Source organism: Hibiscus syriacus, unplaced genomic scaffold (assembly GCF_006381635.1).
Source record: "Hibiscus syriacus cultivar Baekdansim isolate YM2019G1 unplaced genomic scaffold, ASM638163v2 tig00110475_pilon, whole genome shotgun sequence".
Lineage (NCBI taxonomy): Eukaryota > Viridiplantae > Streptophyta > Magnoliopsida > Malvales > Malvaceae > Hibiscus > Hibiscus syriacus.
In genome coordinates, this window is record NW_024062754.1 from 14,445 (window position 1) to 25,359 (window position 10,915).

General features: G+C 39.0%; 1 pseudogene; it reads left to right on the top strand.

Moving 5' to 3' along the window:
- The first annotated feature begins 7,982 nt into the window (after window positions 1-7,982).
- On the top strand, window positions 7,983-9,562 carry LOC120128188 (annotated as a pseudogene).
- Window positions 9,563-10,915: the final 1,353 nt, after the last annotated feature.

A 10,915-nucleotide genomic window follows, 5' to 3' on the forward strand; every position in this document is an offset into this window, starting at 1 on the left:
TTACACTTAAGTAAGGATTAAAAATGATTTTTGAAATATTTTGAGTAATGTTTTGATATTCGAATAATTATATCGAATATACTTAGAAAATAATATTGGAAAATCTTAAAATTCATTTAACTTAATTTGTTATATCGAAATATCAAAATGTTTTCAACATTATCTGTTCTGAAACAATTGATCTTATTTCAAAAATCAAGTTCCACCCGCGCTTTGAAGTTTTTGAAAGTGGAAAACACGTCTGACTTCTTCTTAATAGGGTACACACAACATCTCCTGGAGTAGTCATCAATAAATGAGACAAAGTATTTTGCTCCACCTAGGGATGTAACTGGTGCTTGCCATTCGTTAGAGTGAACCAATTCTATAACACTTTTGTCTCTAGAATTTGATGTGTTGAATTTCAACCGGTGCTGCTTACTTGTTATGCAATGCTTACACAAAGTAGGTGATACCTTTGTTAAGCCTGGAAGTAATTTTTTCTCCACAAGGACTTTCATTCCTTGTTCTGACATGTGTCCAAGTTTATGATGGCATAACATTGTAGAACATGAACTACATGAGGCAACATAGGCTTCTGCTTCTTGCAAAGTCTCTCCCTTCAGTATGTACAAGTTTACAGCTATCTTTTCGCCTTTCATCACCACAAGCGCTCCACGAAACACCTTCATGATTCCTTTCCGTGTTTCAATCTTGCTCGCATTATTATCCAACAATCCGTAGGATAATAAATTTTTCTTCAGGCTTTTCACGTGACGCACATCTCGAATAACTTTAATTGTTCCATGATACATCTTCAATTTGTTGGTTTCCACATTAACGATCTATAAGGCATGATCATTGCAACTATACACAGATCCTTCTGAGACAGGTTCATAATGATGAAATCATTTTCTTCTTGAGGTCATGTGATATGTTGCTCCCGAATCAATGAGCCATATATCTGTAAAAAAATTATGCCTTCCACGGTGGTTGACGCTTCACATCATAAATCATCTCAACGGTGGTTGACGCTTCACATCATAAATCATCTCAATCATCTGAAGTGTTTGCGGTATTGCCTTGTGGATTGGAGTTTTTATTTAGACTCCAACAATTCTTCTTCAAGTGACCCTTCTTTCCACAGTTGTAGCACTTTAAATTCTTCTTGCTTCTCGTCTTCGATCTACCATGTTTGTGACTGCTGCTTTGGTCACGTTCTGTTGATCTTCATCTCATCTTTTTCAATGCTTCTGCTTGTTACAGATTTACTTGTTTGTCATCCTTGTTTTTGCGCCGATTTTCTTCTTGTAGAACAACAGCTGCAACATCATCGAAGGCTAGACTGGTGACATTACTGTTTGTCAAGTTGATGATGAGTTGATCATACGAATCCGATAGACTTTGAAGTAGAAGTTCATCATGTTCTTGTTCTCCTATTTTACAGCTTAAGGATGTAAGCTGAGAAAATAAGTGTTTAGTGTGTTTAAGTGCTCCGTCACTGAAGTAGATTCTGGCATCCAGAGAGTGTATAATTTCCTCTTAAGGAAAATTTATTGTGCAACGATGTGGCCTCGTACAATTTGGTGAGATGATCCCATATCTCTTTAGCTGTCTTCTCCTCCTCGATGCTTGACAATACTTCATCTGCTAATGCTAGATAAAAGTTTTCCATAGCATTCCCGTCCATTTTGATCCATTTGTTGTCATCTGTGAAATCCACCGGCCTTCCACTAATAGCTGCTAGACAACCGTCTTTCCTCATGATAGCATTCATCTTCAATTTCCATTATGAGAAATTTCTCCCATTGAATTTTTCAATATCAAAATTTGTTGCTATAGCTTCTATTACAGATAGCTCCCACTATTCACTATCGTGAATAGTTCTCTGTAACCTTCAAAGAATGAGTAATGCCTTCTTACTTTCTTATGTTGGATGATCCACCTTTTGGTGCCAACCACAAAGACAATAAGCAGATATTACACACTCAAATCTGGCTCGGATACCAATTGTTGCGGAAGACGGCTATCGGATAGAGCAAAATCGCAACTGATAATTTGAGAAAATAAAAATGAAGATAAAAGAGACACAAAATTTACGTGAAAAACTCCTAAATAATATAAGGTAAAAAACACGAGCAACGGTAGAAGAATTTCACTATGAGAAAATAGGAATTACAACATCTCTCTATCTACCAATGAGAAAACAATAACAATTCTCTCTTGATAAAAAGGAGAAAACAACTCTAAAGAAACTCTCTAAATTCTCTAGTATTAAGAGAAAGCTAAAATGATTTGGGATGGTTTTGAAGCTAAATGAGCTAGGGTATTTATAGTTGAAGCTTAAGACTAATCTTAATACCCTAAATTGTAATGACTAAATTTGACATTTACCCATTACATAAATTCAACAAAATCAAGCTCACTTTTTTGACAATTTCCATCCATTTGGTGGGATTTTTTCCAACTTTAACCGAAAACAACTTTGGTTTTCAACAAATTCAGACATTGTGAATAAATTAAATTGAATTGAAAATATCACTTTCATAGTAAGTGTTTGCAATATTCAATCTAAGATTAATCAACTAATATATTAATATTAAGGATTGTTTGATATATTAAAAAGATTTTAGAATACGTCATCTTAAATGATAATTAAGCTGAAAAGATTGTGAATATAATTTAATTAAAATAAATTAAAAATATAAAAAATTAGAATTCATCAAACAAGGCAATTAAAAAGACGATGAAAAGGTTTTCGGGACTAAAACTTGATTTGAGTGCATCATTATTAGCAAAAGTGATATATAAAAGCATTTGGGAAGCCATTGCAACCCCTTTTGACATTTACGCCAATAACATTCACTTCCTCATTGCTTCATACGTGAGTCCTTATGTTGAACTCACACTACATGTACTGGTGCAAACATTAAACTTTGGAGTGCGATTTCAAAGAGGTAGATTGTATGTCTTTTAAGAGTTGAATCTAGCAGAGAATGTTAGTTCATATGAGTTCTTTATAATTGAATTTAATAGTCGAATCAAATATGAAGACCTTATATTGCTTGTCGGAGATATATTTTTAGTGTCGTTTGATCCAATACCTGAACAGAATTTTTTAAGATTGTTTATGTTAGGTATGGCTCATAAATATACCAGTAAACTTACAAAGAAAGTCTCGTTGTGGGGTTACAAATTATGTGGGTTGGGGGTGTGGGGGCGCAGCCCCCGCGGTACGGTACAGGGTTGATTTTGTAATTATGTACCAGGGTTTTCTATTATAAATAGAGATGTAACCTAGACCTAAAACATCATTGAATAAAACTTCTAGCGCCGCCTAGGCACCGAGGACGTAAGCACATTGCCGAACCTCGTAAAATTCTCGTGTTCTTTCATTTTCTTTACCCGTTTTCGTCAACAATTGGTATCAGATGTCAGGAGCAAAATTCGAAGTCGCGAAATTCGATGGTCAGGGTAACTTCGGATTATGGCAAACGAGGGTGAAGGATCTATTGGCGCAGCAAGGGATCTTGAAGGCTTTGCGACCTACAAAGCTGGCGTCGATGGATGAGGAAGATTGGGAAGAATTGCAGCAGCGAGCGGCAGGAACCATACGATTATGCTTGGCGGACGAGGTCATGTATCACGTCATGCATCTATCGTCTCCAGACGAAATTTGGAGGAAGTTGGAAAGTCAGTTTATGTCCAAATCCTTAACGACAAAACTGTATCTGAAGCAGCGGCTGTATGGGCTGAAGATGCAGGACGATCACGATTTGGCGCAACACGTGAATGTCTTCAATCAAATCGTTTCTGATCTGGCTCGGCTTGATGTGAAAATTGAAGATGAAGATAGAGCGATGATTCTGTTGTGTTCGTTGCCTTCCTCTTACGAACACATGGTGACTACTCTTACATATGGGAAAGAGACTATCAACGTTGAGGAGATTACTGCAGCCTTGTTGGCTCACAACCAGCGGAAGCAGAATGCAGGGGAAAGCTCTCAAGCCGATAGCTTATATGTCAAGGGTAATCGAGATCGTGGACGGAAGCCAGAGAAGGCAGGGTCCGGGAAGCGGAATTCCAGATCCAAATCCAATGATAAGAAGACGATTCACTGTTACAAGTGCAAGGAGGCGGGACATATGAAGCGAGACTGTCCGAAGTTGAAAAAGCAGACCGATGAGAAGCGTGATGGCTCATCCAAGTCTGTGAACGTGGTCGAGGATGATACTTCTGATTGCAGTGAGGGTGATATGCTTTCTATTTCAACGACACAATTGACGGATGCTTGGATTCTTGATTCTGGATGTTCTTATCACATCACGCCAAATAGGGAATGGTTTTCGACATACAGGCCGGTTAATTCTGGTTCGGTTTATTTGGGTGATGATCGATGTTGCAATATTGTTGGTATTGGTGATGTCAGAATTAAGATGCACGATGGCTCCGTTCGGACGTTGAGTGGTGTTCGACATATCCCAGACTTGAAGAAGAATTTGATTTCCTTGGGCACTTTGCACAAGAATGGTTTTATCCCTAAGGCTGACGAGGATAGGGAAACCATTCGGATTGTTAAAGGAGCATTGACTGTGATGAAAGGCAAGATGACTGCAGGGAATATCTACAGATTGTTAGGGAGTACCGTTGCAGGTGGAGTTCACTCTGTTGAGTCCTGTGATGATACGACAAAATTGTGGCATATGCGCCTTGCTCATCTTAGTGAACGTGGTATGGCAGAATTACACAAGAGAAACTTGTTGCATGGTGTCAAAAGCTGTAAGCTCGATTTTTGCAAGTATTGTGTTCTTGGTAAACAGACTAAAGTCCGTTTCAAGACTGCGAAGCACACAACTCAAGGGATTCTTGATTATGTGCATTCTGATGTATGGGGGCCTTCCACGACATCGTCTTTGGGTGGATCTAGGTACTATGTTACTTTTATTGATGATTTTTCACGGAAAGTTGGGTGTATTTTTTGAAACAGAAATCTGAAGTTTTTGAGAAGTTCAAGTTGTGGAAAGCTGAGGTAGAAAACCAAACAGGACGAAAAATCAAGTGTTTGCGGTCTGATAATGGTACGGAGTACACAGATTCACAGTTCCTACAATTCTGTAAGGAGCATGGGATTCAGAGGCATTTTACAGTGCGCAAGACACCACAACAGAATGGTGTTGCGGAACGAATGAACAGGTCGTTGAATGAAAGAGCCAAATGTTTGCGGTTGAATGCGGGGCTTTCCAAACACTTCTGGGCTGAGGCTGTTAACATGGCGTGTTACCTTATCAACAGATCACCAAGGGCATCGCTGGCTGGGAAAGTTGCAGAAGAGGTATGGACTGGTCATGATGTTAATTTTGATAACTTACGGATTTTTGGTTGTCCTGCTTATGTGCATGTACCTGCTGATGAGAGATCCAAACTTGATGCAAAATCGAAGGAGTGCATTTTTCTGGGTTACAAGAAAGGTGTCAAAGGATTCAAGTTCTGGGATCCAGTTGCGAAGAAAGTTGTGATTAGTAGAGATGTCGTTTTTGATGAACAGTCTATGTTGCAGCAGAAGCAAGACACGACAGTGGTAGATTTCGAGCAGTTTCCAGTTGAGAAACCAGAAACTTCTCAACCGACTTCTGGTGGTTCCACTACGGATGATTTGCAGGATTATAGTCTCGCCAGAGACAGGGTGAGACGGACGAATATAAAGCCTCCGAACAGATTGGGTTTTGAAGACTTGGTATCTTTGCACTTACTGTTAGCAGTGATGATCCAGTTACTTTTCATGATGCCGTTACTAGTCAGGAAACGACAAGTGGATGGCAGCCATGGTTGAGGAGATGGAGTCTTTGAATCACAATCGCACATGGGAGTTAGTTCCCCTTCCTGAGGGTAAGAAGCCGATTGGTTGCAAATGGGTGTATAAGAAGAAACCAGCAGTAACAGAAAAAGAGGGGGAGAAGTTCAAGGCTCGTTTGGTAGCGAAGGGTTTTTCACAGCAGAAAGGAGTTGATTATGATGAAATCTTTTCTCCTGTGGTCAGGCACACTTCAATCCGAGCAGTACTTGCATTGGTGGCTAGTTGGGATTTGCATTTAGAGCAGATGGATGTTAAAACTGCTTTTTGCATGGTGATTTAGAGGAGCAGATCTACATGCGGCAACCTGAAGGTTTCACTCAACCTGGAAACGAGCATTTAGTTTGCAGATTGAAGAAATCTTTGTACGGGTTAAAACAGTCTCCGAGACAGTGGTATAAACGGTTTGACTCCTATATGATCAAGATTGGCTACAACCGATGTGAGTATGATTGTTGTGTCTATGTTAAGAGCCTTGATGATGGTTCTTTTATTTTTCTATTACTGTATGTTGATGATATGTTGATTGTTGCGAAGAACATGGATGATGTTATCAGTTTGAAAACTTTATTGAGTCAGGAATTTGATATGAAAGATTTAGGTGCTGCAAAGAAAATTCTTGGAATGGAAATTTGCAGGGACAGAGACTCAAGGAAACTGCGGCTATCTCAACGGGGTTATGTTGAGAAAATGCTAGAAAGGTTTGCGATGAGCGGCGCGAAACCAGTTAGCACTCCATTGGCGAATCACTTTAAGCTCTCATCAGAACAGTGCCCTAAGACAGATAAGGAAGCTGAAAATATGGCAAAGGTTCCGTATTCTAATGCTGTTGGCTGCTTGATGTATGCGATGGTATGTACTCGTCCTGATTTAGCTCATGCTGTTAGTCAAGTTTGTAAGTACATGTCTAAACCTGGTAAGCAACATTGGGATGCAGTCAAGTGGATCTTTGGGTACTTAAAGGGTACTGTGGGACATGGAATTGTTTTTGGGAGTCAGCGGGATAATCCTTGGTTGTAGGATATGTGGATTCAGATTATGCAGGTGACTTGGATAATAGAAGATCTACGACAGGGTATGTGTTTACTCTTGGTGGAGGGCCTATTTGCTGGAAGTCTACTGTTCAATCTGTCGTGGCACTATCTACAACTGAAGCTGAATACATGGCAGCGGCTGAAGCTGCAAAAGAAGCTTTATGGCTTACTGGTTTAGTGAAGGAGTTGGGTGTTCAACAAGGTGGAGTTCAGTTGCTTTGTGATAATCAAAGTGCTATTCACTTGGCTAAGAATCAGGTGTATCGTGCTAGAACTAAACATATTGATGTAAGGTTCCACAAGATCAGAGAGTTGGTTGCATCTGGAGAGGTTTTGTTTCAGAAGGTACATACTGATGAGAATGCCGCTGATATGTTCACCAAGCCAGTTACGACAGACAAGTTCAAGCATTGCTTGGACTTGTTGAATGTTTCGAGTTGTTAAAGAAGCAAGGTAACCCAACCCACATTGAAGTTTCCAAGGGGCAGGATATTCGCCAAGGTGGAGATTTGTTAGGTATGGCTCATAAATATACCAGTAAACTTACAAAGAAAGTCTCGTTGTGGGGTTACAAATTATGTGGGTTGGGGGTGTGGGGGCGCAGCCCCCGCGGTACGGTACAGGGTTGATTTTGTAATTATGTACCAGGGTTTTCTATTATAAATAGAGATGTAACCTAGACCTAAAACATCATTGAATAAAACTTCTAGCGCCGCCTAGGCACCGAGGACGTAAGCACATTGCCGAACCTCGTAAAATTCTCGTGTTCTTTCATTTTCTTTACCCGTTTTCGTCAACAGTTTATGATGGTGGCGATGAAAGCATTGGCTTCTCCCCCAAAGTAAAGAATATTGCTATGTCTCATTTGCACAGTGCCAAGTGTTATCCCAATCTTTTACCATGTTTGTTTGGTCAATCATTTCAGGATTCACATCATACTCCATTGTTGTGGACTATTTAATCATTTTCAATTAACATAGAACCGAACCACAGTATATTTCTTTTAAAAATGAAGAATACAGGGACTGGAAGAAGAATTAGACCCAGGAACTACCATTTTAAGTTACCTGTAGGCAAAGCAGCTTTTTATGTCGTAACATTAAGGATTAATTTGGATAGGGAGCGTTGTTTTGCTCGCTTCCTGCCACTCAAGTGATTTTATCCTCAATATCTCCTCTTGTTCTCTGTAATTATACCCCGACATGTCTTGTTCATTTAAAATCCATTCTCCTCTGTTTCATAATCCTTCCGTTTTCAGCAATCCCAAAAAAAATCATCGTTGCAAGCTCCAGGATCTTGCCATGGTTTTCGCTCCTTCCAAAACTCCAACCGTTATAGAATCATCGGCCTTGCACCTAGACGAGGGAGCCGCCGGAACTCGAGCTGTAAATTTCCTGGACAAAATCAAAGCAATTCCCTTTAAAGACACGAGTGAAATTCTCAGCGTGATGGAGAAAGATGCGAGCAATTGGACCTTATCAGATTTCAATGGCCTGTTAATGGCGTTGTTTACAGAAAACGAGCCCGATCTAGCCATGGAACTTTTCTCTAACGTATCATCATTGTCTGGTTTAGATTTAGCACCAAATAGTTCGACATTTTCCATCATCATCAGATGTTGCTGCAAGAAAAACGACGTCGACGAAGCTCAACGAGTTCTACACAACATGATGGAAAATGGGTACAATCCAAATGTTACAACATTTACAATTCTCATTCATTCATTGTGCAAAAGAGGCAAATTAGGGAATGTTTTTCGAGTTTTTGAAGTGATGGATGAAATTGGGTGCAGACCAACTGTTCAAACATACAATTGCTTGCTGAAAGGATTGTGTTACGTTGGGAAAATCGAGCAGGCTCATGAAATGTTGATGAACATGGAGAAAAAAGAATCAATAAGGCCTGACATTTATTCATACACAGCAGTTATGGATGGTTTTTGTAAAGTGGGTAGATCAGACGAGGCAATGGAATTGCTCAACAAGGCTCTGGTTTTGGGGTTAGAACCAAATGCGGTCACTTTCAACACTCTTTTCACTGGCTACACTAAAGAAGGAAGGCCACACCATGGTTTTAGAGTGTTAAAGCTCATGAAGGACAAAAATTGCTTGCCTGATAGCATTAGTTACAGCACCTTTTGAATGGGCTTTTGAAATGGGGAAAATTAAGGGCAGCACTGAAAGTTTATAAGGAGATGGGGGAAATTGGTTTTGAAGTGGAAGGGAAGATGATGAGCAGTTTGCTTAGAGGTTTATGCATAGAGTCATGGGAAGAAAAAGACCTGGTTCAAGATGCATACCAAGTGTTTGAGAAAATGCGGGAAAGGGTTTCTGTCATTGACCATACTAGTTATAGCTTTGTGATCCGAACACTTTGTGTGGGAAGGAGAACGGGGGAGGCTATGTACCATTTGGTGGAAATGATCGGAATGGGATACGTTCCGAGGACAATAACGTTCAACAATGTGATTCAAGCGCTGTGTATGGAGGAAAAGATTGGTGAGGCATTGGTGGTGTTAGTTACCATGTCTGAAAATGGTAAAATCCCCAGCAGAACATCATATGACATGTTGATTAAGGAGTTCAATCAACAGGGATTGTTATTGGGTGCTTGTAATGTCTACGGTGCTGCTTTGAAGCGGGGGGTAGTCCCTCATAGGATACCCACGAAGACGATGGTGACTAAAAATAAAAAATAAAAATCAATCTACTCTTTTAACTTTCAATTTACTTTTATTTGTGTAACTTAGGTATAATATTAAATTATACATGGAAGAGTGTTGTCTATTTTATTTGGTGCTCACACTGAAATTTTATTTGTGTTCACTTCATACGAAAATTTTATATTATTAATATATGTGTCCACTCTAAAAAATATAAATGGATTCGCCATTGGACATAACAATCAATTGTGTTGTCGTAGACGTTTTTTTATTGATATGAAATTCATGTATTATCCATGTCATTTTATCTATTTTTCTTTTCTTTTGCATCTTTTTCCTCGAATGATAAATTTTTTATAATTTCATCTATGTGTCATGTCGGTACTACAATTATAATTCTCTAACGTCTTTTTTGACCACTCAAGATACAGACAAATTCTCCATATCGTCACCTACCACTCTATTAGTTTAGATTCTCCCAACATCACTTAAAACTCAAGCTCAAATCCAAACACATAAAATCTCGAACCACTCTAATTTATAATATCCACCACTTGGCTAGTTTAAATTTGAGATATACAACTTGCTTCCTCGTTTTTCACCTCCCCACCATTAAGATTTAGAAGAAGATACATCATCATCGAGAAATTATAAGAAAACTAAAAATAAGATATTTTCACCAAAAAATAAAGAAAATTTGAGAACATTTTATAATTCTTAAAATAAAATTTTCTATTTTAGAATAGATTTAATGGTGGAATGACTAAAAGAGGAAAGTAAATTTAAAATTTTTTAAATTATAGTGACCAGAATAAGATTAAAAAGAAAATTAAGCGATGAGATTTGTAATTTATCCTTAACTTAATAATCTATCATCGTCAATACTCATTAGCCCGACATTCCCTGCCTTATGTTTAGGCTACTAGCCACCGATTTACTGTTTCATTTTTATTATACGCGCACCTACAAGCGTGAAGTCACGCATCGAGCAAGGGAGATTTCAAGTTCGTCAGCGCGTGCGTTGGCCTTTCTCTTTCCGCGCGGTAGTTAGCCGGGCATCCAGGGTCACCTAACATCAGCACGTCAATAACATGACGTCATAAATAAAACGTGAAAAGAGATTCAACGGTATAATGATCGTTTGACAGTTGAGGTCTGTGCACGCTGAATTCTGTTGGACGGCGTGGACGATCGAAAAGACTATTTTCTCCAATAGAAAGCAATAATTACTCGTTGGTTTACCAGTAATAAAGGGTTATAGGCAAGGCTACACCAGGATTTTTGAGTTTGATACCATTTTCATGAGAAGTGGCGCACTTGACGGTGGTGTCCACACGCCGTATACTTTTATACGCTTCGCGGATAAGGAAATTACGTTCTTCGATCGTA